At 46.4% G+C, this 25998-nt stretch overlaps 1 protein-coding gene and 1 non-coding gene across 2 annotated transcripts in view; one reads left to right on the forward strand and one right to left on the reverse strand.

Annotated features, from left to right (window-relative positions):
- Positions 1-464: 464 nt before the first annotated feature.
- MAPK4 (mitogen-activated protein kinase 4) overlaps positions 465-25998 on the forward strand; it is a 153113-nt gene continuing 127579 nt past the window's right edge. Inside the window, 1 exon segment of the mRNA XM_029061403.1 lies at positions 465-664. The gene's annotated coding sequence lies outside the window, so the exon portion shown is untranslated.
- Positions 13644-13781, reverse strand: LOC114810998. Its single transcript, XR_003758683.1, has one exon. It is a non-coding gene; the product is annotated as a small nucleolar RNA SNORA7 (small nucleolar RNA).

Raw genomic sequence — 25998 nt, forward strand, 5'->3', positions numbered from 1 at the left:
GTTACCTCATCTGTAAAATGGGGATGAAGACCGTGAGCCCGATGAGGGACAACCTGATCACCTTGCATCCCCCCAGCGCTCAGAACAGTGCTCTGCACATAGTAAGCGCTTAACAGATACCAACATCATTACTGGGGACGAGGCGGAGGGGCAAGGTGGACCCAGATCTCGTGACCCAGAAGATGGGGGGACGGGGGGAGAGGGAGAGGAGGGGGTCTTCTGCTGCCCTTCACCCTTCGACCTATCCACCGGGCCGGGCTGGGGAAGCAGGCCGGGGAGGAGAAGCAAGGGTCGGCTCTCCCGCTGGGCGTCCCGGGGGACCCCGGCGACCCCCATCCCCGCACCAGCCGCAGCAGGTGGGAGCCAGGCCGGCCGGGTGATTGACAGGAGGAGGGGGCGCGGCTGGGAGGAGGAGGAGGAGGAGGAGGAGCAAGAGGAAAGGAGGAGGAGGAGGTGGAGGAGGAGGGCGGCCGGGTGGTGGCAAGGACCGGCTCCGGCGCTGACAGCAGATCGGGGGTCGCCAGACCTAGCGATCCTCGGCTTGGGGGTCTGCCATCTCTCTCCATCTCTGTCGTCTCTGACTCGGCCCCCAGACAAAGGCGGTGGACCTCGCCGTCTGCAGAGACCCCCGCCCGTTCCCCGAGCCGGCAGGAGCTGCCCCGCGGTGAGTGACTTCACCGTCCCCATCCCCCTCTCCTTTCTTCGCTGCTGCTCTTGGCCGGGGACTTGGGGAGCGACGTCCCCTCGGAGGGGGACGGGGGGCGGCGGATAGAAGGGGAACCCCCGGACCCGCCCCAAGCCGGGTAGCAGGGGCAGGGGAAGTCCCGATCGGGCCGGCTCCTGCAACCCCCGAGACCCCTGCCTCCTCCAGCTGTCCGTCCTGCTCAGCCCGGTCCGTCCTGGTCCGTCCCGCTCCGACCTGGTCCGCCCCGGTCCGCCTTGGTCCGTCCCGGTCCTCCCTGGCCTGTCGGTGGTCCGGCTCGCTGTCGCGGCTCCCCCTCGGTGGGCTAGCTGGCTTGCGTTTGCGGGGACAAGCCGGGCTCAGGGGGAGGAAAGATCAGCCCGCAGAGAGGTCCAGGGAGGGCTGGAAGCAAGCTCTCCGGGATGCCGGGCCACCGGGCTGCTGGCAGCGCTGACTTCTCACTCCCCACCCAAGGACTGGCGCCTGGGGCTCCTTTCTTTCCTCCCCCCCCCCCCCTTCTTTCCTTCCCTCTTTCTCCCTCTCTCTCCCTCCTTCCTTTCCTTCCCTCTCTCTCCCTCCCTCCTTTCCTTCCCTCTTTCTCTTTCTTTCCCTCCCTCCTTTCCTTCCCTCTTTCTCTCTCTCTCCCTCCCTCTTTCCCTTCCCTCTTTCTCTCTCTCTCCCTCCCTCCTTTCCTTCCCTCTCTCTCCCTCTTACCTTTCCTTCCCTCTTTCTCTTTCTCTCCCTCCCTCCCTCTTTTCCTTCCCTCTTTCTCTCTGTCTCTCCCTCCTTCCTTTCCTTCCCTCTTTCTTTCTCTCTCCCTCCTTCCTTTCCTTCCCTCTTTCTTTCTCTCTCCCTCCTTCCTTTCCTTTCCTCTTTCTTTCTCTCTCCCTCCTTCCTTTCCTTCCCTCTTTCTTTCTCTCTCCCTCCTTCCTTTCCTTTCCTCTTTCTTTCTCTCTCCCTCCTTCCTTTCCTTTCCTCTTTCTCTCTCTCCCTCCCTCCTTTCCTTTCCTTCCCTCTTTCTCTTTCCCTCCCTCCTTTCCTTCCCTCTTTCTCTCCCTCCCTCCTTTCCTTTCCTTCCCTCTTTCTCTCTCCCTCCCTCCTTTCCTTCCCTCTTTCTCTTTCCCTCCCTCCTTCTTTTCCTTCCCTCTTTCCCTCCCTCCCTCTCTTTCTCTTTCCCTCCCTCACCTGTAACCCCTGCCCAGCAGAGGTGTTTCTGCCTTTTCTCTCCTGAGTTTTCCCTTCCGTCGCCCTTCTCTCGGGAGCGCGGGGAAAAGCATTTCTGCTGTAATGTCTCCACCGCAGACTGGGTTTGGGGAGAGGGAACTAGGGAAGGGGGGGGGGGGGGTGTATTCGTAGTCTTCATTCCCAGAGCAGGTAGACCGAGCCTTTGATTCTCGTGGCTGGGAAATGTGGAGACAGAAACCTAGATGGTTTAGTTTAATTTTTGGTTCTGTGGCATCGTTTGTATAAGGTCGTCGTTCCCTCCCCGACCGCCACGGGTTTGTCAAGGAAAGCAGCTCCTGTACAGTGCATTGTTCTTCCTTTTTAACTCTCTCGGAACAGTGCGGTCCCTGCTGGGTCCCCGGGGGGTGATCACAGTAAATCCCCCAGGGGCCCCCAAAGTGAAGAAGACCAGCAACCTTTCCTTGACGGGAGGGACACAAGGAAAGGTTTTCATTCAATTATTCTTTTGTCAGGGTGGCTTTCAGGGTGCACACAACTGAAGGTGTTTCTGGCTCCACTTCCCCTTGTGTCCTCAAATCCCATAAAATCTATCCTGCCTCTCTCCAGGTGACCAGTTTCCTTTACGTGTACTTGGAAGCAATTTATCTATGTTAACCTCCATTGTCTTTTTTGTTTGTTTTGGGTTTGTTTTTTTTTAAAGGATCCTTTCCCTTCCCCTGGGATTGCTATTGGGCACTACATAGAAATGGAGCTGGGTCTCAGATTTTGTATCTTTTTGTGTAAGGGGGCAGGGGACTGTAGTACCCACGTCTGGCAACGGGAACCAGGGAGGAGATTCCGACGGCTCCTTTCGCCTCTCTGCCTTATGTGTAAGGCATGTTTGAGAGAAGCCCTTGCCAAGTTTCTGGACTGTTCATTATACGGCGTGGGAAAAGCTGATAATCAGTTATTCCGCATCCCCAGAAGAAGAGAAATTGGACTCCAGTTATAGCATGGGGAATTTAGGAGGTAGAGGGAAATCTTCCTACATGGGAGGAAGGGTGGCTAGACCCTAGAGGAACAGGGGGAGGTTGAGGAGTGTCCTCTGTCACCTTTTAGAAGAGAGAGCTCTCTATATGATGGCCAGGCATGGTCCTGTCTGAAGCCAGAAGCATGGGCTAAATGGCCACAGAGGAGGTCTAGGTGACTGTGTAAATCAGTCAGTGGCATTTATGAATGCTTATTGGATGCAGAGCACTGTACTGAGCACTTGGTCTCAGTGTACGGTACACCGGACTTGGTAGACACATTCCCTGCCTACAAGAAGCTTCCAGTCAAAAAGGAGAGACAGGCAATACAAATTCATCACGGATATGTACATAAGTGCTGTGGGGCTGAGGTTGGGGTGAATAGCAAGTGTTAAAAGGTACAGATCCAAGTGCCTGGTTGATGGGGGAGGGGGCAAGAGAGCTTAATTGGACCTCTTGGAGATGTGATTTGACTAAGGCTTTGAAGGTGGGGAGTGTGGTGGTTTGGAATATGTGGAGGGGGAGGGAGCCTTCAAATTCGAAAATGTGACTGTCATGGAGATCCTATCCACATATAAGGGAGTGGCTAAAAGACCTATCCGTGGCTAACAATCCATCTGTGAGATATGAGATATCAAGATCCTCCCTTATCATGCTACTGTTTGCCATTTGCCGAACCTGTCATATTTTAATCCGTCTCAGTACCATAATCTGTTTGAAGAGAGCAATCTCTTTCCTGACTGCTGGGCACAAAGCTAGTCCGTCTGCTGCCTCCGTCTCCCAACAACCCACTGATAAGCTGCATTATTTGAGGCAACAGCTCATTAGGTTGCCCCTCCATCTCCGTACCAAAAACTCCTCACCACTGGCTATAAAGCACTCTATCACCTCCCCCCCCCCCCCCCACCTACCTCACCTCACTTCTCTCCTTCTACAACCCAGCCCGTGCACTTCTCTCTTCTAGTACAAACCTTCTCACTGTGCCTCGATCTCACCTGTCTTGCCTCCAACCCTAGCACACGTTCTGCCTCTGGCCTGGAATGGCCTCCCTCCTCAAATTTGACAGACAATAACTCTCCCCCACCTTCAAAGCCTTATTGAAGGCACATCTCCTCCAAGAGGCATTCCCAGACTAAGCCCCACTTTTCCTCATCTCCCACCCTTCTTCTGCATTGCCTTGACTTGCTCCCTTTGCTCGTCCCCTCCCCACCCCCAGCTCTACAAGAGTTATGTACATATCTGTAATTTTGTTTGTATTACCGTCTGTCTCTTCTCCCTCACCCAGCCACAGACTAAATTCTTTGTGGGCAGGAAATGTCATTATTTGTTGTTGTACTGTACTTTCCCAAGGAGTTAGTTCAGTGTTGTGCACATAGTAAGTGCTCAATAAATGTGAATGCACATAGTAAGTGCTCAATAAATGTGAATGAATTGTCTTAAAATGTTTGTTATGCCCTTCCTACTTGCGTATACCTAATTTCAATTCATCATACACACAGCACTTGTGTTCTTATCTGTTATTTGTATTGTCTGTCTCCCCCCCCATACTGTAAGCTTATTGTGGACAGGGACTGTCTGTTTATTTTTGCACTCCTCCCAGCGCTTAGTACTGTGCTCTGCACACAGTAAGCACTCAATGAGTAGGACTGACTGACAACTGCTTATATAGCCTGCTGCTGTTCTTTTCATTCATTCAATAGTATTTATTGAGCGCTTACTATGTGCAGAGCACTGTACTAAGCGCTTGGGATGAACAAGTCGGCAGTTCTTTCTCCTCACGTGTCCTGCTCTGTTGAAGCCGTGTTGGGAACGACATTGCCTCGCTACCGATGAGTTGTGCTCTGGAGCCTCAGTGGCGGTGACCTTGTCTTGCCATTTTAGTCTGAAGATGGCTTGTAGGAGATGCTGATGAAACTGTTTGAAAAGCTTCAAGTGCAATCTAGGTGGCAACCCTTAGACACTACCACAACTCCGAAGCTCTTCAGCTTTCAGTGTCATTCTCCTAAACACATAGCTCCAGACGAGTACTGAATTACACAATTTATCAGTAGAGCCCTGGATGTGGGACTTCCTCTGAGAGGCTCCAACTTCATTTGAGTGTACTTTTAAGCCAGAGAATCCTCATATTATCTAAGCCTTTGGCAGAAGTTAGTGCTTAAGGAGACTGGGAGACAGAGTTTCCAACTCATGTCATATCCTTGTGGAAAAAAACCCCAGTGGAATAGCAAGAGTACTTAAAATCTAACTGCAGCTGGGGAATTGAGAGTTCCACTCACCTGAGAATCAACAGTAATCATGGGGCACTGAGTGCAGGATTCTGTGCCAGAGGACCCAAAAAACAATAAAGAATGAGCCATGGCCTCTGCCCTTAAGGAGACTGCAATCTAAAAGATGATGCCAGCTTTACCCTTTACTAATTGTGTCTCTAGATGATAAAAGTCAGAGAGGGGGATAGAAATCTCATTCCCATCACCTTCAGTCCCCTTAAGCTAAGCATCTATCGGGCGATGTTTCATTTGCTTTATGCATTAGTGATATCACTGTTAACACAGAGCAATAGCTAGGAATGGGCGCAGTCTAGAACTTCCCCAGGCAAGATGCTGAACTGCTATGCTGGTCTTCTAGGCATCTCTTTTCTTCACTATTCCTCATCACTACTCAATGCCTGAATAAGGAGGGAGGGTCACTGAATCTAACAAATTGAGAAACACCTAGACCTGGGTGGTTTGGGCATTAACTCTATGATTCCCAGCTGAACATCCTCTGGAGCTTTGTACTCTGCTTCTTAAGACACATATTTCTTCACCAACCGCGGGCTCACCTGGCTGTCTTCTTCAATGATCCTTCCCTCTTTTCCAGTCTCTCTCTACTCTGACTCTTCCATTCTTTTGATTTTTCTTTCTTTATTTTCCTCCTCCCAGAAAACTTAGAAAGGAAAAATATTTTGTAAAATATGGCTTGGGTGAGGTTGCTTTCGTTAGGCTCTGATTTCCCTGCCACTCCTCCTCCCCTCCTCCGTTTGGAAATTAAAAATGTCAACTCAGGGCCCCAGCCTTGCTGTACACGCTTAAGCTGGGTCCATGTGGGGAGCAGTGAGAGTTAGGCATTCAGGGGTCCAGTGCTTAGAACAGGGTCTAGCACACTGTAAGAGTTTAACAGATACCATTTTTAAAAACTGCTCACTTCCCATTGGGTTCTCTTGAGGAAGTCTAACTTTCTGGAGAAATTTTCAGATGCATGGAGGCTTTTGGGTGCCAGGCATCTGTCTGACTTTTTGGGATAAATATCCAAATGACTTTTCACCTCCTGCGTATCTCTGTGTTCCCATAAATGTCCCAGTGGAGACTGGCAGAATGGCCCTCAACAAGTTATGTAGTTCAGCCTCCCACTACCTCCAGGAATGTGAACACCTCCACCAGCCAGGAAAATGTCTGCTAATTCAGTTGTATTGTACTCTCTCAAGCGGTTAGCACAGTGCGTTGCACACAGTAAGTGCGGCGTGGCCAGGTGGATAGAGCATGGGCCTGGAAGTCAACAGGACATGGGTTCTAAGCCCAGCCCCACCACTTCTCTGTTGTGTGACCCAGGGAAAGTCACTTCACTTTTCTGGGCCTCATTTACCTTATCTGTAAAATGGGGATTAAAACTGTGAGAAGCAGCGTCGCTCAGTGGAAAGAGCACTGGCTTGGGAGTCAGAGGTCATGAGTTCGAATTCTGACTCTGCCACTTGTCAGCTGTGTGACTGTGGGCAAATCACTTAACTTCTCTGTGCCTCAGTTACCTCATCTGTAAAATGGGGATTAACTGTGAGCCTCACGTGGGACAACCTGATTACCCTGTATCTCCCCCAGTGCTTAGAACAGTGCTCTGCACAGAGTAAGCGCTTAACAAATACCAACAAAAACAAAACAAAACAAAACAAAAAACTGTGAGCCCTATATGGGCTCATTCTGGGCAGGGAATGTGTTATTATATCAAGCATTTAGTGCAGTGTACAGCAGACAGTAAGTGCTCAATAAATATGATGATCTAATTAGGGTGAATCTATCTCAGTGATCAGAACAATGCCTGGCACATAGTAAGTGCTTAACAAATACCATTGATTGAAATTCCTCTGTCTAATTTTTATGATCTCAAACACACAGAGCGGAGGGACTGCTCAGTTATGTGGCACACTCTCTTCTCTCCCTTTTCTTTCAACTCCCCCAAAGTGTATCTGGAGCAGTTTGAAATGACTCTAGTGATGGTTCCAGCCTTTCTCTCTAGGAACAAGTCTATCTTTGGCTAGACCACTTAGGATTTATTTCTCAACACTGAGTTGATGGGGAATGCAGGAGCAAATCAGTTACCCAGAATGAGAGACTTCTCTTTGGATGTGTCTGGAGGCAGGGGCTGGACTAAATGACTTGGGCAATGCAATTTTTATGAACTGGAACAGCACTGACTGTCTCCTAGGGAATCATTAAAGGACTGTATGGTACAAGGAACACTAAACTGGAGGGTGGGAAGAAGGCTACCATTTGTGCCTCCCTTTCAGCATGATAGATGTCCCCACTTTCAGCATTTAGGTCCCTTAGCGGGTCCTGTGTGGCTCAAGGCAAGTCTACACTGGGGTCAGGAGTGGTCTGGGTTCAACGTTTGTGCACTGGGAGTTGAAAGCTTCCAATTCACATGCGTTATAATAATAATAATTGTGGAATTAAGTGTTTACTATGTGCCAGGCATTGTACTAAACGCTGGGGTGGATACAAGCAAATTGGGGTGGCCACAGTCCCTATCCCATTCATTCAATCATATTGAGTGCTTAATTTATGAAAAGCACTGTACTAAGCGCTTGGGACAGTGCAGTGTAACAACAGACACATTCCTGCCCACAACAAACTCATAGTCTAGAGGGGGGGAGACAAATTGCTTGTTAAGGAGGAGCCCCACATTGGGGCTTACAGTCTCAATCCCCATTTTACGGATGAGCTATCTTGAGCCTATAATCCTAGAGGGGGTGAAGGTGAGGCTTGAAGACTCAGGAACACTGGGACTATGAGAGACATGACAGAGGCACCCCCAAAAGGAAAGGCCCTCCCCACCTCAAATGTCCAGGGCTCGGGGGCGGCTACCCACCTTGCCCAATGGTGGTTCCGCCCCTCTTTGAGACCCACCCCCAAGCTGGAGGAATGGGGCTGCCTGAGGTCAGGGTCGGCCTGTCCAGATGAAGGGAGCTGGCGTGAGCTCGTTGTGGGCAGGGACTGTCACCGTTTATTGCTGCATTACGCTTTCCCAAGCTCTTAGTACAGTGCTTTGTACACAGTAAGTGCTTCATAAATAATAATAAGCCGGGTGTGAACAGGGATTGTCTCTCACTGTTGCTGAATTGTACTTTCCAAGTCCTTAGTACAGTGCTCTGCACAAAGTAAGTGCTTAATAAAAACACTGAATAAATGAATGAGACCCAAAGAAGTGATTTGCCCAAAGTCACACAGCAGACAAGTGGTGGAGTAGGTCCTCCCTTCCCCATTGCCCCTACTCCCTCCCTCTGCTCTACACCCTTCCCCTCCCTATAGCACTTGTAAATATTGTACATATTTATTACTCTATTTTATTAATGAGGTGTATATATGATTCTAATTTATCTATTTTGGTGGTATTGATGCCTGTCATTTTGTTTTGTTTTTTGTTGTCTGTCTCCCCCTTCTAGACTGTGAGCCCATTGTTGGGTAGGGATTGGCTCTATCTGTTGCTGAATTGTACTTTCCTAACGCTTAGTACGCTGCTCTGCACACAGCAAGCGTTCAATAAATTCGATTGAAAGAACCCATGATCTTCTGACTCCCTGGGCCGTGCTCTATCCACTATGCCATGCTGCTTCTATCTCTGGGTCTATGAATTCTGTAATTAGCGGGGCCTTTAAATTCTCATCCCCACCCACTTGCATGTTGGCTGACAGCTAGGAGAGGGGAAAGAGGGGTCATGAAGATTTCTCTCCAGTTCTTGGGGCATTTTTTGTCACTGTCAAAGCAGTGTAGTCTAGTGGAAATAGCATGATCTTGGGAGTCAGGATATTTGGGTTCTAATCCTGGCTCTGTCATAGCATGGCATAGTGGATAGAGCCCGGACCTGGGAGTCAGAAGATCATGAGTTCTAATCCTGCTCTGCCACTTGTCTGCTTTGTGACCTTGAGCAAGTCACTTCACTTCTCCGTGCCTCAGTTACCTCTTCTGTAAAATGAGGTTTTGAGACTGTGACACCCCCTTGGGACGGGGACTGCACTCAAACCAATTCGCTTATATCCATCGCAGTGCCTAGCACATAATAAGCACTTAAACATATGCCAGAATTATTATCATTATTATTATTATTATTTGCCTGCTGGGTGGCCTTGGGCAAGTCACTTGACTTCTCTGTGCCTCCATTTACTCATCTGTAAAATGAGGACTAAGTATCGGTTCTCCCTCACTCTTAGACTATGGGCCCCATGTGGGGCAGGGTCTGTGCCCAACCTATCTTGTATCCACTTTAGCAATCCATAAAGTGGTTAGCCCACATTAAGTGCTTTACAAGTATCACAATTACTATTATTATCATTACTGATCTTGTGGGAGATCACAAGATCACCTGACATGGGTGAGGAGTGAACACCTTCCAGTGAGTTAAACTCATGGTGCTTGGCTCATTGGCTCAAGCCCAGTAATGCTTATAGAACAATAATTGAACACCAGGGAGAAGTTGGTGCCCGAATTGAAAGTGCTTAAAGTATGCACCCTGTATTGTGCTCATACTTTTCCTTTTATTCCCTCACTCCCCTGCTTCAAACCCCTCTAGTCCTTAAACTTTTCAGATCTCTTGAGGGTAGCCAGTTATCATATTCCTCTTCCAGCTCAGCTGCTTAGCCAAGCTTCACATATGGTATTTCTTTGAAGTAAAATCCCTGCAGCCCTTCCGTCTCTGTGTCGACTATTCTCTCTCTCTTTCTGTCTCCGTCCGAAAATTGTGAAAGTCTTTCTTATGCCGAGTTGCCCAGAGGCAAAATCAGGACTGGAGTGATCTGTCCCCGGTGTCAAAGTAAGAGACCTTTGCTGACTTGCTGGATGTTCTTCCTCTATTTAGCAACTTTGGAAAATTTACCTGAAATGCTATGTTTTCCTCATTTTTAGAACTTTGAGAAGAATCAGTAATGAAAGCCAAGATATTCATTCATTCAATCATATTTATTGAGTGCTTACTGTGTACAGAGCACTGTACTAAGCGCTTGGGAAGTACAGTTCAACAACAGAGACAATCCCTGCCCACAGCAGGCTCACAGTCTAGAAGATAGAGCTAAGTTCACGTGGTCATGGGGGCATGGGTGTTTTGAAGAGACAGGTGGGGGACTACACCAGCGGTCATCATTGGACCGCTCTGTTGATAGATGAACAAGGCCAAAATGTTTCTCATGTTAGATGAGATGCTCACCTTGTGCATTTCTTCAGGAGGAATAAAATGTAAATTCTAATTCCTCAGAATGTAGGGAGATTGCCTGCCATATTCACTGAGCACCTACTGTAGGCAGGGCATAGTTCATAAGAAGGAGAAACAAAGGGCTTCCAATCTAATGGTCGGGACCGGGGGGAGATGAGATGAGCACAAATGAGCAAACATAATAGCCAAGGCTAGAAATATGAAACATTCAGAAAAAACCCCAAAGTTGGAAATACATTTTCAGAGACATAGATAAGTGCCATGAACTTCCTGAAGTGAACTAACTTGATGAGAACCTGTCTGCTAAATCCGTTGTATCGTACTCTTCCAAGCTCCTAGTACGGTGTTTTGCATCTAGTAACCACTCAATAAATACGGTTGATTGATTTGATTGATGAGTCCAGAACTGACATAGGGAGGGATTTGCCAAGAGGCGAGAAGCTTAATTTTGCTTCCAGTCAGTTAAGTTTCAGTTAATGTAGTTTTGGATTAATGAAACGGAGATACACTTAGGGATGATAAATAATAAAAACATTATTGCTTAGCAGTATACTGAAACAGCCCTCAATCATTCATATTTATTGAATACTTACTGTGTGCAGAGTACTGACTAAGGGCTTGGGCGAGTAGAATAGAGCAGAGTTGGTAGACACGTCCCCTGCTCACAAGCAGCTCACATTTTCCCTATCTGCTCATCTCTCTGTGTTGACATCATGCTTGTGTGGGTGCCCTTTGAGTACTTTGATATTCACCACAGACCCACAGTACCTTTATACATATCCTTATGCTCTATTATATCCTCTCCCACGATCTATTTTAATGTCTTTCTTCCCCTTGTAGACTGTAAACTCCTTGAGGACTCTATTACCTTGTACCTTCCCCAAGCTTCATATAGTGCTCCGCACACTGTAAGTGCTCAACAAATACCACTGATTGATTGACACAGGTCTCTTGGCCATGAAAATGGTCTTAAATATGGTTTCCTTTCGGAAATAATACAAAAAGCAACATCTCTGAGCACAGGAAGAATCTCATATCGTTCAACAGAATAAATACTTGCCCAGTTGATACCTAAATGTAATGTTCTAAGAATCTTCTCCGAACTGTTCTAAAGAGTGAATGAGTCCCATTATTTTTGATCAAGGTTCAGTGCGTCATATTCAGTTCATGCATTTGAGGTCTATTCAGCGAATGCGTCTTTCTGATGGAGAAATTGGGATGAAAAATGTATCCTCTAGTTTAAGTACTTTGAAGGTGAAAGATGCTGTGTGAGAGCTAATACAGCTGAACTTGGAGATTTTGAAAGGTGAGTTCCTTGATTTTCTTTTTTGAATTTTAGAGTCACTTTGGAAGATCCTCAAGAAAATAGGGAGGTACTAGAGTTTTTTGCCTCCATTAGTAAAAATAAGGGGGTATAGTGAGGGCAAGGGAAGGCTTGTTCAAGGTTGTCCTCAGTTGAAGTCAGAAATAAGAATTCTGGGCATCTGCTTTCAGATTTTAGTTACTGAGACACGATCTCTCTTGTAGGATGAGGAATGGGGCAGAATAGATTCTGGTCTAGTTACCGAATTGTGATGTTGCTCTCTGTCATTTTGATGATCTGTATTTCACTCGGTTTGTCACCCAGCAGATGTGTGGGTCATTAAAGTCCTCTCTGACTGCAGTAGCGGGCACTCTTGAATGCCATTAGAGTTGGCTCTGAGTTTTTCATTGCCTCTGTTGAGTCCTGAGAACCAAGAGCAGCTGCCTTCCTGGTTCATGGTTTTAATTTTTTAACTGCTTCTCCCAAGCACGCCCTCCCCAGCATGATCTAGTGGAAAGACCATGGGCCTGAAAGTCAGAGGACCTGGGTTCTAATTCCCTCTGTAGGGTAAGCTCTTGTGGGCAGTGAACTTGTCTACTGACTCTTTTATATTGTACTCTCCCATGCACTTAGTAAGCACTCAATAAATGTTTGATCCTTATTGACTTTCCACTTGCCTGCTGTGACATTGGCCAAATCACTTCCCTGTGCCTGTTTCCTCTAAAATAGGAATTCAATACCTGCCCCTGCCTCTTACTTTAGACTATGACCCCCATGTGAGGTGGGCACTGGGATTAACTTGGTTATTTTGGCAGGAGTAAGTCTTTAACATACCACCATTATTATTATAGTGATGATGAATTCAGCTGTGTTAATGTCTTTCTTTCTTTCTAGAAGCTTCTGGTGCTTCACCCTGGACCTCGGGGGTACCCAGAGAGCTGTGAAACACTCCCCTTGCCAAGAGATATGGCCACTCGGTGGGAAATGTCTTTCTTCATATTAAAGCCCTGTCACTTTAAGGACTGCTTCTTCCTTCCTCCTTGAAAGCCAATTAAAATTCTGCTTGAACCAGAACTGCAGGGTTGAATGGGACGTGTGAAAATAACGAGAACACAGAGCCTTGCTCTGATTCTTAATTCTGTCACTTACTCTACGACTGGCTGGATCCTTCAGGCTCTGGCTTTCGTATTTCCAGTGGTCAGCTTGGATTTTGGAATCCCAGCGTTTGTCTTCATCACATCTTCCCCCAGTCATCATGCTCCTTGCCTTTCTGATGTTCCCCAAGACCGGCTATCCTTCTTCACCCTGTTTCTGGGGGTGTGGGTGAGCAGCAGTTTCTCTGGACTCCGCAGCCCCACGCTTCCTGCCTCCTTCGTCTTGGCTGTGAAGGTGAGGTGAAGAGCAGAGCGATCGCAGCTGACTCAGGGAGGCCGACACGGGTCAGCAGCAGCACCCGCAGCTGCCTGACTTCCCTCTTTTCCTAGTCTCTTCACCTTCCTCTCCCCACCTCCCTTTACTACCCATCGCTCAGTGCTGAAAAGAAACAAATCTAACCAGAACACCAGTGGTTCCGGTCATCCCCCTTCCCGACCTATCCCAAAGGGCTTTTGAGGTGATCTGAGAGGGTGCCAGCAGTGAGAGAGCAGGCTTCCAGGAAGGAAGAGGTGGGTGATCAGCCTAATAATAATCATGATGATTCTTATTAAGCACTTAATTTGGGCCAAACACAGTGCTGAGCACTGGGTTAGATAAAAGATAACTAGATCAGATACAGTCTCTGTCCTACCTTCTTGTCTTAAGCCAACGAGTCGTATCCGACCCACAGGGACAGCACGGACACGGCTCTCCCGGAACGCCTCGCTTTCCATCTGAAATTGTTCTGGTAGTGGATCCATAGAGTTTTCTTGGTGAAAATATGGAAGTGGTTTACCATTGCCTCCTTCTGCTCAGTAAACTTGAGTCTCTGCCCTCGACTCTCTCCCATGCCCCTGCTGCCCAGCACGGGTGAGTTTTGACTTGTGGCAGATTGCCTGCCACTCGCTAGCCACTGGCCAAGCTAGGAATGGAATGGGTAGGCCTCTGCTTGACTCTCCTTCCCATAGCTGAGACTGGTAAAGTACGGGAAACTCTCCAGGTGAGATCCTGAGAGGGGCTGTGCTACCTAGGGGCTCCCAATCTAAGAGGGAGGGTGAACAGGTAGCTATGTCATCACCATTTGTGTGGATGAGAAAACTGAGGCACAAAGAATTTAGGTGACTGACTGGACCAAGGTCACAGAGCAGGCCTAGATCCTAGTTAGCCCTAGGCTCTATGTATGGCATTCATTCAATTGTATTTATTGAGTACTTACTGTACTGATTGCTTGGGAAACTCCATTACAACAACAAACAGACCAATTCCCTGCCCACAGTGAGCTCACAGTCTGAGGCTATACTGAGCCACTGGCATGCAGCTCGGGGCCTTAAAATAGAATAAAATGGGTGAGGTGGAGTTTTAGCGCCTGCTAATTAAAGACAGTGAAGACAAAGACGACCTGCCCCCTCCCTGTCACCCCGGCACTTGGCACTTTTTCTTATACCGGAGCAGTGTTCAGGCTGGTTCGTACTTCCAGCATCGTCTGTGGCTCAGATTCCTCTTTTCCAGGTGAACCCAAGCGGAGCTACAGAGGGGGAGCCCTAGTTCTGGAGGCAGAGGAGTTTGGGCCGTGGAACGTGATCAATTAATCAGTCACTGGTATTTGATTGCTTGCTGTGAGCTTGTTCCCTGCCCACAAGGAGCTTACAGTTTAATAATGTTGGTATTTGTTGAGCGCTTACTCTGTGCAGAGCACTGTTCTAAGCGCTGGGGGAGATACAGGGTCATCAGGTTGTCCCATTTGAGGCTCACAGTTAATCCCCATTTTACAGATGAGGTAACTGAGGCACAGAGAAGTTAAGTGACTTGCCCACAGTCACACAGCTGACAAGTGGCAGAGCTGGGAGTCGAACCCATGACGGAGAGAGACACATGAATATAAAGAAACTACAGATATGTACATAAGTACTGTGGGGCTGAGCCTGGAGAGAATAGTAAGCCTGTCAATGGGCAGGGATTGTCTCTGTCGGTTGCCGAATTGTACATTCCAAGCACTTAGTACAGCGCTCTGCACATAGTAAACGCTCAATAAATACTGCTGAATGAATGAATAGCAATTCATCGCATAGTGGTCCCACAGGAATCCAATAAAGATGGATTTCCAATAATAATAATGATGGTATTTAAGTGCTTATTACGTACCATTCAAGCACCGTACTAGGTTTTGGGGTAGATAGGTACAAGGTAAGAGGTCCCATATGAGTCTTACAGTCTAAGTAGGAGGGAGAACAGGTATTGAATCCCCATTTTGCAGATGGAACTGAGGCACAGAGAAGTTAAATGACTTGACAAAGATCACACAGCAGGTAAGTAGTGGAGCAGAGATTAGAAGCCAGGTCATCTGACTCTTTCTAGTAGGCTACACTGCTTCTCTAGCTTAGGTCCTCAGTGAGCCTTCCCTGCCGAAGCTCCGATTGGTCCACTCCCCCCGTCCCCCTTCTCTCTGACCGCCCCCAGTATTGGAGGAGCTGGTTGGCTGGCTTCAACCCATCCAGTCCTCACACTTGAAGGCTACCGCACTAGGGTTCCTAGGCATTCCTGATTCCAACCTGGTGATTCCAACAAGCAATCGGTGACCACCTCCCACCCCCATGCTGGTTGTCATCCTTCAATCTGCTAGAGATGGGCAAAACTTCACCTGGAAGGAGATGGTAGGGGAGCAGATGGGTCTCAATGCTGATCGGAGTTAGAGATCTTTGTTAGCAATATGTCTTGGCAGGAGGAACATCTGATTACAGTGAAGTGACCTTGTTCTGCAGTGCTGTCACTGCTTTCTAGCTGACCCATTGAGGTCTATTAGAGAAGGTGGAGTCCTGGATTGCCCACCTCCATCCCCACTGAAACATTTTGGGAGGAAATGGAAGGTATGTGGGCAGCTGTTGTAATAGAGGGAAGCTCCAAGTGCCTGGGAGTCGGGGGATTTGTGTTCTAATCCCAGCTCCACCACTTGCCTGCTGTGTGACCTTAGGTAAGTCATTTAACTTTTCTGTGCCTCAGTGTACTTAGCTATAAATGGAGACTAGGTAGCCGATCTCCTTTCCTCTTAGACTGTGAGACTCAAGTGGGACAGGGACTGTGTCCAACCTGATTATCTTGTATCTACCCCAGTGCTAGCACGGTGTCTGGGGCATTTGGGGTCAGGGTCAGGTCTACCAAATCCATTGTATTGTACTCTCCTATACGCCTAACACAGTGCTCTTCATGCAGTAAGCACTCAATAAATAGCATAGATGGTTCTGGGGGAGCTAGCAATATAAAAATCTCTGGAGCTGGGGATCCTTCTTGGCCACAAACTGATGGATGGTGACAACCACCCCCCGGCCCATCCCGACTTATTTCCATCTGCCTCTCAGATTCAAGCAAATGAGCGGTGATGTGTTCCTACTAAGATTCTGGTCACCATTACTTGACTCCTCTCTTAAACTCGATTCATGGCTCTCCTCGTACAAATCAACTGGGTACCCAGAAATTGATAGAGTATCAATAAGTGGCTTTTGGGGAGATGCCATCTTTTGTTTTAGGACCTGAATGATTCCTCAACCGCCCACTGCACCTCCTTCCCCATCTTCGCTGTTACATGGCCTGTTATCATTCGTGTGGCCCCTTGTAGGGATGTTCAAAGTCCCCTCTTCCTTGGCGGCATCCGTGCTGAGCTCCGGCTGGAGCCGGGGGCACATTGAATAGGGACCCATGATCAGATCTGGTGTGCAGAAGGTAATTGCATCACGGTTTACAGGTCACCTTGACTTCCCTCCATGAGCAGTGGCGGTGGTTCCAGACGGACAGCTCCGGTCACGGAGATGCCGCTGAAGATGGTCAGGATGGGGGCTGAACTAAGCCCCCCTTTTCCTCTGCTCCCCTTGCCCTGCCCATCACCCTCACTCACTCCCTCTGTTCTACCCCCTCCCTGCCCCACAGCACTTGTGTAAGTATGTACATATTTATAATTCTATTTATTTTTTATTAATGATATGTATATATCTATAATTCTATTTATATTGTTGCTATTGGTGACTGTTTACTTGTTTTGATGTCTGTCGCCCCCGTTCTAGACCGTGAGCCCATTATGGGCATGGATTGGCTCTATTTGTTGCTGAATTGTACTTTCTAAGAAATAAGTGCTCAAATATGAATGAATGAATGAATGGGAACGGTTCAGATGTGACTTGCTGCAGGAGCATTGCTTTATGAGCAAAAGGCAAAGGGAGGGACACAGGGATGGGATGTGACTGCATCAGAGCTAAATCTATGTTTTAAAATTTGCAGAAGCAGAACAAGAGGCATTTCAATGGGACTCCGAAATCCCTTGGATTGGGATGGATGGACTATCCCAATCCATCAATGGTATCGAGTACTTACTGTGTGCAGAACAATGTATGAAGTGTTCAGGAGAGTATAAAAGACACAATCCCCAACCACAAGAAGTTTATAGTCTAGAGCGTTCTGGAGTTGAGCAACTGAATTTGGAATTTTTGAGACATCGGGCATTGTCTATTGAATGATGACACCTTAAACACTGAGTGGGTGTTTCAGAAAACTCTTGGGAGGGATTTTCCTCTGGGCTAAATGGACCTTTTTTAAAATTAGGTTATTTGTTTTAAAAGTGTGAGTGTTTGGTCTGACCAGAACTGTTGGGTCCTGACTTAAAAACTAGAGCTTTAGCCCTTACAGGAGTAGCTTCCTCTTCTCTTCTACACAAGTGGGGCAAATTGATTGTCCATTGTTGTCTTCCTCTTTTGGACCTTCCTTAGCTCCTCCATTCAGTGAGGTGACCTGGACTGTACTACTTGGAAAGTCATACGACCAGCAGTTCAAAAATAGACACCTACTTGCATTCTTGAGATAGTCTTGCATTTCTTGAAAAGCCAGGAGCCTTGAGCTTAGCTAAATATGGGTTGGGCAAGGTGGGTATGTCTTGTCTGTTTGCCTAGAGATAGTGTCCCACTCATTAGCTGATCTAGGGAAGGTTTGTGGGCACAGAGTAGATGGAAGGGGTGGATATTCTACTCCCCACCCCTTCTAGATTGTGAGCCCATTGTTGGGTAGGGATTGCCTCTATTTGCTGCCTAACTGTACTTTCCAACCACTTACTGCAGTGCTCTACACACAGTAAGTGCTCAATATATACAAATGAATGAATATTCTACCCCTTTTCTGTCCAAATCCTAGTGAAAGAGGGAGAGTTGAGAAAACTTAAGGGACAGATATATATGAAGAGAAGGGAAACGGGTATAGAAAGATGGAGAGAAATTTATTCATTTAATCATATTTATTGAGCACTTACTGTGTGCATAACACTGTACTAAGCACTTGGGAAAGTACAATACAGCAGTAAACAGACACATTCACTTCCCACAATGAACTTCAGAGGGAAATAGAATCCAAATCTGGAATCTCTTAAGTTTTCAAGCTTGGAGTAAGTACCCTAGGGAATTCCTCTAGTTCAAAATTTCTAAGGTTGTCTGTGGCTTCTTGCCCCAGAAGTATCTGGAAGGGTGAACCCCACTTTCTTCCCCAATCTCTTTCTCATTCTCATTACACAAGGGGGCAGGGGGGAAGGACGGACTCCTGAATCCTACTCCCTCCAACTTAGGCAGTGAGCCCTGTGTGGGACAGAGACTGTGTTTGACCTGATTCTCTTGAATCTACCTTAGAACAGTGCTTGGCACATAGTATTTAGTATCATTTATTATGATGATTAATACAAGAGGCTCAACAAAGCCACCTACCTGGAGATGACTCAAAGGCCTTCTAATGGAGGCCAGAGTTGCCTACCACCGGTGGAGAAAAAGGAGGTGACCAGGTGACATCTTTGGCTGACCATCACAATAAGAAAGGCCATCCAAGACAAGCTACAGTCATCTATACAATGGGAAGCTCACTTAAGCAAGGGCAAGAAACTCCCTAATGAGAAATTAAATGGGTACAAAAGAAGTTTGAAGAGGGTCCAGTGGAGTTGGCATTGCCATCCACCAAAGGTTTTTCCAGTGTATCAGAAACAGGAAGCCAGCTAGGATATCGGGGGGGCCTTTTAATTTAGGTGGGAAGGAAAAATCCAGGAGGCTCACAGAATTCCAAGTAATGTCTTGGCATGGGTTCTAGCCAGTGGAAGCTGGTCCTTGGCAAGGGTTAAATGTATATAAGTTTAGATATGTGAGGTCAGTAGAGCGAAAAGAGGAAATGCGTAGGTTTGAGTATTAACCGGCAAGGCATACAGGAAATCATCAGAGAAGGTGACATTCCTTTGTTCCTGAAAACTTTCTTGCACATATGGTAAAATCTGACAATTAATCACTGCTAATGCAGTAATTAATATGAGCACAGCTGTTTGGACATTGAGTAGCCAATTAAGTCTTATTTTTCGTTCTTCTCTTGGTTCCCCTCAATCTTTGCCACCTTTCTAAGAATTACAGATAGAGGGTGTCTGGCACTTATAACTCTTGTGTTCTCTCTTGGGTTTCCTAGAGGTCAACTCCAGCTGGGTTTGGAGTTTTGCTCAAACTCTGTTGGACCGGGAGAATCTTTCACTTGGAGAACTGAGCAGGGAAGAAGTTAAGATAGTACACTGCATAGAGGTGGTAGTGGAAACCCTATGAATAGAACAGTCGTCATTGTTATCCTTCCTCCACTTCATCTGAGTGATGTTCCCAGCCCAATAAATCACCTCCCAATAGCTGGGCCGATATAAATGGATGAGTTCCCCATGAAAACATGTAGAAAGTGCGAAGAATAGAGCCTCTCTTCTCAGTTGAAAGATGAGGAGGGGAAGTTCCATCACAGAGGAGATTTATGTGGGGAAAAAGAGGAACACTGGATCTTGTAGGGATCATGATTGGCCACAAAATGGGGTAGGTTAGGGCCTGGGCCATGTGCTTGACAGAATGTTTACCTTCCATCTGGGGTGGCACTTGGGGAAAGACAGGTTTTCCGGTTCAGGGTAAAGGCCTCACTAGGGAGGCTGAGCTATTGAGACTTTTTTAGGACTAAAGGGACTAGAGAGAAAGGACTGGTAGCATGAGGGGAGGAAAAGAAAATCCTCAGAGGGAAGAATGGAGTGACAGTGGCCTAGTGGATAGAGCCCGGGCCTGGCAGTCAGAAGGACTTGGGTTCTAATCTCAGTTCCGCTACTTGTCCGCAGGTGACCTCGGGCAAGTTACTTTACTTCTCTGTGTCTCAGTTCCTTCATCTGTAAAATGGGGATTAAGACTGTGAGCCCTTTGTGGGAGAGGGATTCTGTCCAACCTGATCATCTTGTATCTACCCTATTACTTAGAAAAGTATCTGGCACATTGTAAGTGTTCAACAAATACCACAACTATTATTATTATATGGGATTCCAAGCACCTCATTCACTGACTTACACCCTCGTCTCATACCCCGGTTCCAGATTCTGAAGCTGCTCCCAGCAGTGTTCCTTCATTCACGCACCCAAGCTCATTCTCACCACATGTCTCCTTAGAGCTGTTGGTACTTCCAGAATTGCCCTCTCCTCTCCCTCCATTCTGAGGCTTCAGGCTGGCTTAGAATGCACCTGCCTCCTGATTCAGATTATAACCTCCTTGAGGGCAGGGATCATATGCTTTTGCTTCTGGGGTGCTCTCCCAAGTGACTGGTAAAGCTCTATGCACTCAAAAATACCACTGATTTAGGAGCAAAAGGGAATGGGGAAATCCGGCTGTAGCCTTTTTTTGTTTTTTTCTCTTCAAGGTGGCAAACTGGCTTGTTGGTTGCCTTTCCGGTCACCGGGTTATAGTGTGCGGGCACATGAATGGAAGAACTGCGTAAGCAGAGCCAGGCTTAGAGGAGGATAAAATGGGTGGGCCTCTGGGGTACCCAAATCTAAGGACCTTTCGGTCCCCAATTCCTTCTTGTGAACAACAGAGCCCCTGCCTGCCTGGTGACTGTGCCTTTGGTGTCACTGATTGGTGGCCATGGGCCAACTGGCATTTTGTGAACCAGAATGGGGACTGTAATTTAAAAGCGTTAGGAGTCAGACAACCACCAAGCCAACCTCCTGATTCAGATGGAGGGAGGTGGGTGGCCAGACTTCGTCTCTATGCTATTCAGGATGATAATAATAATAATAATGATTTGGTATTTAAGCGTTTACTATGTGCCAAGCACTGTTCTCAGCTATGGGGTGGATGCAAGATAATCAGTTTATACACAGTCCTTGCCCCTCAGGGGGCTCACAGTCTTGATCCCCATTTTACAGAAGAGGTAACAGAGGCACAGAAAAGTTAAATGACTTGCCCAAAGTCATGAAGCAAACATGTGACAGAGCAGGAATTAGAACCCAAGACTTCTTACTCCCAGGCTTGTGCTCTTTCCACTAGGTCATGCTTGGCCAGTCCCATGTTGAGCTCATAGCTCCATTCTGACGGCCCTTCGATCAGACTCACCACAGGCCCCTGGGCTCACCTACTGATGCTTTCCTCTTTGATTAGCCCAGAGGTCTTAAGAAAATCATGTAGTGGTGACCGCGAGGGCAATATTTGGCCTGGTGTCTGCATCTCAACTCTTACCCTTGTCCAGAGGGTACTAGAGACGCTGTGAAGGTAGAATTAACAGAATATCATAGGTTGAACGAGAGGTTCTGGGTGGGTTGGGGATTTTGTTACGGCCTTGAAACTCTGAGAGGTCTTCAGATCTAAGAGAATTTTTGAAAGTGCAAGAAACAGTTGTGGTGGTTTCTCAATTTCTGTGCATTCTTCTACCTCCAGTATGGATTATTGATGTAACATTCCTCCTTCTGTTCTGTGTGGGTTTAACCATGACATGTTAGCACTATGTCCTTGTCTGTATAAAGTTCTGGGCTAGGTTTGTCCAGTAATTTGGAGACGGAAGAGAAGAGGTTGGCCAAGGTTAAGGTTTGTTGAGCTGAAAAAAGAAAAGACGCTTGAGGGATTTAGTTAAAGAAGTGAGACTTGGTGAGGAGATTTCAGAATTAAAGAGAAGTCATTGGTCCAACAGGTCAGGGAAATTGTTGACTGTAGCAAAATTGATAAATTAGAAATAGATCTGAGTGGGTGACAATGAAGCCAAAGACTAAGTCTCTTTGAAGTCAAACACAATATTTACCAAACAACAAAAAAGCCCCCTTGTTTTCTGTTCCTCATCTAATATTTGACAGTTTTTTAATGAAAGGCACTACAAGATGGTTGATCAGGTATCCAGCAGAATTTGTACCTATTAAAACTCTTTTTACTGTGCTTAAATCATTTGTCACAACTAACTGACATAGTCAATCAAGTTTTGGTTTACCAGAGAAGTAAAGATACAGAGCATTTTCAAATGGTTGGTCGTAAATCTTCCAGGAACTCAGCAATCCCCCATCCAATTAGAATTTGTGACCCCTGGACTTCATGATCCCTCTTGGATTGTCGTCTTTGGCTTTTAAGTCAATGGAGAGCACAAGTGGAAATAGCTGCTGTATCGTGGTGAGAAATAAATGCTCCATGAAGATATTTCAGAATTGAATTGGGAAAACAATGCCATATATTCTCAATTACCTAAGTGCAGTGTGAAGTGTAGATAACTGTGTGCCCTACCCCTGGTGTAACTTAAACCCACTGCCCCGGCAGCTGGTCTGAAATCTCTTGGTTTGGGCAGAGCCACTTGGACAACAGATGCGGTGTTGTTGAGACATCAGGCTAGGTAATAGATACTGATTATGACTGTAAGCTTGTTGTGGGCAGGGAATGTGCCTACCAACTCTGCTATATTGTACTCTCCCAAGGGCTTAGTGCAGTGCTCTGAACACAGTAAGTACTCAAATACCATTGATTGATAGTGCTGTTCCACTTTAGTAAGTCAATCCAATCAGTGGTATTTACTGGGAGTGTCTTTTTGCAGAGCATTCTTCTAAGCCCTTGGGCGGGGAATGTGTCTGCTTATTGCATTATACTCTCCCAAGTGCTTAGTATAGTGCTCTGAATGCAGCGAGCGCTCAATAAATTCAACTGAATGAATGAACAATACGCAGACATGATCTCTACCCTGAAGGAGTTTACAGTCTAGAGAGGAAGATGGACATTAAAATGAATTACAGTTAGGAGAAATGCGGAGTACAGGGGTGTAAATGCTTTTGGAAGTGGGGTGAGCATCAAAGTGCTTAAGGGGAACAGACCCAAGAAGATGGTCACTGCAGACGAGGCATCTGGCCTAGGAACCATCTGACTTAGTGGACTTGGCTGGCCTTACATGCTGGCACTAATCTCTCTGTCGGGAGGATTTGGCTTCAGTGATTCTGGCAGTGAAGCATTTCCGCCTTTCTCACGATACAGGCAGGGGAGCGAGGTCTTCCATGTGCGTGCTTGCCCTTCTGCGTGCCCAGTAGCTCATTGTGGGCAGGGAATGTGTCTGTTATATTGTTATATTTTACTCTCCCAAACGCTTAGTAAAGTCCTCTGCACACAGAAATCGCTCAATAAATACAATTGACTGGCTGTAAATGAGACTACCTGTTGTCTTGCATTGTTCATTCTTTCACTCAGTGGTATCTACTGAGCTTTTACAATATGCAGAACACTGTATTAAGAGCTTGGGAGAGTACGGTATAAATATAAGCAGACACATTCCCAGCACACAGTGAGCTTACACTCTAGAAGGAGAGACAGACATCGATATAAATCATAGAGATATATGTAAGTGCTGTAGAGCTGGGAGAGGGGAATGAATAAAGGGAGCAAGTCAGGCCGATGCAGAAGGGGGTGGGAAAAGAGGAGAGGAGGGATGTGCCTTCAATAAGGATTTGAAGTGCGTAGTAAATGTCTGTCGCATTTGAGGAGGGAGGGCATTCCAGGCCAGAGGCAGGCTGTGGACAAGGGATCAGAGGTGAGATAGACGAGATCGAGGAACAGTGAGAAGGTTCGCGTTAGAGGAGCGAAATGTGCAGGCTGGGTTGTAGGACAGTAGCGAGGCTCATCCTGGGATGGCTTATTGAAACGAGGGTCTGAGTAGTTTAGGAGACAAGTTTTAGCCAGAGTTGAGGGCAACAAGAATAACTGTACCTGCGAAATTTTTATGTCCTCAGCTGTCCTGTCCATGTGGCAGTTGGACCCCTTTACAGGCAGGTTGGTCTGTTAACCTTTTGGACCTGAGGAAAAGGGGGTGTTGGAAAGACCAATTTTTATTCTTGATCCAGACAGGGATACTCCTAGACCAAGAAATGCTTCTCCAAGTCTCTGGAGAACCCTATTTTTGTTACCATTCCAAATAACTTGCTAACAAGAAATGATCATTCTATAGGTGGCTAGATGGTGAGGATGGTGAGAAGGAGAATGACATAGTTGATAGCGCACGGACCCTTGGAGTCAGAAGGTCGTGGCTTCTAATCTCGGCTCTGCCACTTGTCTGTGTGACCTTGGGCAAGTCACTTCACTTCTCTGTACCTCAGTTACTTCATCTGTAAAATGGGGATTGAGACAGTGAACCCTACGTGGGACAGGGACCCTACCCAACCCATTTTGCTTGTATCTACCCCAGAACTTAGTACAGTACCTGGTTCATAGTTAGTGCTTAAAAAATACTATTACTATTATTTTCAGCAGATTCTCAGACTCTGCCTAACTATCAGTTCGATACATGGATTTAAATCTAAGCGGATTTCCTTTCCTCCCCACTTGGGCTGGACTGAATGCAAGGTGTCTGTTATATTGTTATACTCTCCCAAGCGCTTAGTACAGTGCTCTGCACACAGGAAGCACTCAATAAATATAATTGACTGACATGCTGGGCAAGAAGTGAGGCCTCTCTGTTTCCCAATCTGATCTCCTGAGCCAGGCAGTTGAGCAAGTTAATAACACAACTGGGCTGATGACTGTTCCTATTAGGTAAGAAGTAAGTTCACTTGGAAATACAAATGCAGTTTTAACTCGAGCAAACATGAGAGCAATAAGAAGGGCAGGTGGTGTACTTTTAAATGACGTGGCGTGCAATAGATAGTGGAAAAGACTCGGTAAGAGATGGTTCATAAGAAATTTTCATGTTAGCAGGGCACTAGGAACCAAATAGTGGCCAACTGGGTCAGACCGATAATCTTTTCAACCCAGGATTTGGTCTCCAACTGTGACATGAAATATGTTCGGAGGAACTGGTGGGGTGGTCTGCATCCCTCAAATACTTTGGTACTCACCCTCACCACTGTGTACATAGCTTTATATTTCATTGCTGCCTCCATTCTGTAACTTTTAGTATCTGCTTTTCCTCTACCAATTCGTAAGCTCCTTGAACTCAGGGAGCCTGTCTACTAATTGTATTGTTCTCTCCTTTCAATAATAGTCACTCAATAAATACAGTTGATTGGCCAGAGATGTATTTTCTTAAAACTCTAGGATTTTCCCCTCTAACTTGCTGCCGACTTAGCATCCATCAATCAATCTAAGCTTTTTTTGAGATGATTGATGTTTTCTACCCTCACGACTTCCTTATAGTGGTGAATACCATATACTTTCTACATTCTGGGTGAAGTAAATTTTTTTCCACCTTAAATCTGATACTTTGAAACTGGAGTGAATGCTGAGAAGGGTTTAGATGAACTACCATTATGCGTTTATCTGTCCTATCTACAACCTTCATGATTTTTGTAGACTTCAATAAATTTTCCCCAAGCCCTTCTCAGTCTTTGTTTTTAAAGACTGGAGCATCATAATCTTCTCATAGCATTTATATTTGGAAGTCGCTCTGCTTTCGTGACTATCTGCTTTCCATCAGTCAATCATTTATTGAGCACTTACTATGTGCAAAGCACTGTACTAAGCACTTGAGCAAGTATAATAGATTTAGTAGACATGTTCCCTGCCCACAAGGGGCTTACAGTCTTCTCTCATCTCTGATATGACCTTCCTAAGATTTGATAATCAGAACTCCATGCAGTGGTCATACTATGCTTTCTGTGATGTTTTCGGTTATTTTCCTGGTAATGTCCCACTTCTAAAATTACTGAGCCTGGAGATTCAGCAGAGATGCTAGTAGGCATGTCCACTACTGTGCACTTCTGGTAGCTGGATATGTGTTCAGGCATGTGTGTTATGACTGATAATAGATGGAAAACCGAATGCAAATGTTTTAAGGAGTAGATGTGCAGGACCTGGAAGAAATAATGAATTTTAAAAAGTGAAAAGCTTAAAACCTCTTGGGGAAGCACTCTATGAAGTCAAGATGTTGTTGCTTTTAAAGCCCTTGCAATTAAGTGCTTGTTATTTTCGACGTACTTTGAGCCATTACTGAACCCT

The sequence above is a fragment of the Ornithorhynchus anatinus genome, chromosome 3 (genome assembly GCF_004115215.2).
Source record: "Ornithorhynchus anatinus isolate Pmale09 chromosome 3, mOrnAna1.pri.v4, whole genome shotgun sequence".
Classification (NCBI taxonomy): domain Eukaryota; kingdom Metazoa; phylum Chordata; class Mammalia; order Monotremata; family Ornithorhynchidae; genus Ornithorhynchus; species Ornithorhynchus anatinus.